This window comes from Ananas comosus, unplaced genomic scaffold (assembly GCF_001540865.1).
Source record: "Ananas comosus cultivar F153 unplaced genomic scaffold, ASM154086v1, whole genome shotgun sequence".
Lineage (NCBI taxonomy): Eukaryota > Viridiplantae > Streptophyta > Magnoliopsida > Poales > Bromeliaceae > Ananas > Ananas comosus.
The window spans coordinates 15,516-16,782 of NW_017891384.1; the positions used below are offsets into that span (position 1 = coordinate 15,516).

Below are 1,267 nucleotides of genomic sequence, written 5' to 3' on the forward strand. Positions count from 1 at the left end.
TATAAAATATATATATATATATATATATATATATATATATATATATATATATATATATATATATATATATATATATATATATATATATAGTCCGGCTATTATGCTTTTATGAGTATTGGCTCCCTTATACTCATAAGTTTTTGGCCTTTAGATTTATTCCATTGATCATTTCCACCCGTTAGATCATACTATTAAACCAACTACCCACTCAACTCTAGGGGACCACTATCATTCTAAGTGGGGACCATCATCATCTTAATCATACATCCCATCAATCAACGGTTAAAAATTTATGAGTATAAGGAGGCCCATACTCATAAGAGTATAGTAGCCCCAGCCTATATATATATATATACTCTTTTTTTTTTTTTACTGTCGATGCTAGGTCTAATATCATATATATTGTCCAAAAGACAATTCATTGGACAACAAACACAAAATAACAATTCATGTAAGAGCTCTACTGGCACAACAGCTTAAACAGGGACTCCACAAACCATGTACACCGCAAGCAAAGCTAATTAGGAAACCCTCTCAACTTCAAAAATATTTTTAATCACAAGGAATATAATTATTGATAGTATGTTGGAATCCATAGAAAACCCAAAGGACCTAAAACATAATCAGAGCAAACATGTCATCAGAGCAATGGAGATTTAGTACACTTCCCTATAGAAAGGTAAATGTCATCAGAGCAATGGAGATTCACAAGTAAAAACGTTCTTGAAACCTAAATAATCTCGCACAGCTTAATCAATCAGTGTTAATGAAGCACAAAAGAGGCCAAAATTTCGGTTTCGAAACAAATTTAAAAGAGATGAGCATGTAGATGATCGAACATTTTCAGAAAACTGGATAATATCTCCCACAAATCGCAAGCGCATCCAAAAATTAACTCCTAAAACCCCCGATTAGGAACACTTCGGCTTAATTGAGAAGCTATTCGAGATCAAATTACACTAACACTGCGAAATCAAAGCCAAAAATGAAAGAAAAATCAATAGCTCACTCACTCCCGATCGTGGAATCGTGTGTAGATCCAAGTGAGAAATCGCCCGGAGAAGGCGATTGAGTGCGAAATCTCCGAAAATCCCAATCTCTTGAAGCGGCTTGAGCTCGTGGTGGAGATCTCCGATTTGAAAAAAAAAAAAGAAGAGAGAGAGAGAGAGAGAGCTCAGAGATGGAGAGCTCGTGGTGGAGATCGAGCTCGTGGTGGAGCTCGAAGCTCGCGATGGAGAAGGGAGAAGCTTCGATTTGAAAAAAAAAA

General features: G+C 35.7%; 1 protein-coding gene across 1 annotated transcript in view; it reads right to left on the reverse strand.

The window, feature by feature from the left end:
* Positions 1–1,261, reverse strand: part of LOC109704886 (pentatricopeptide repeat-containing protein At3g53360, mitochondrial-like) — a 6,338-nt gene extending 5,077 nt beyond the window's left edge. The window contains exon 1 of the mRNA XM_020225664.1: positions 1,014–1,261. The gene's annotated coding sequence lies outside the window, so the exon portion shown is untranslated. The remainder of the gene's footprint in view (positions 1–1,013) is intronic.
* Positions 1,262–1,267: the final 6 nt, after the last annotated feature.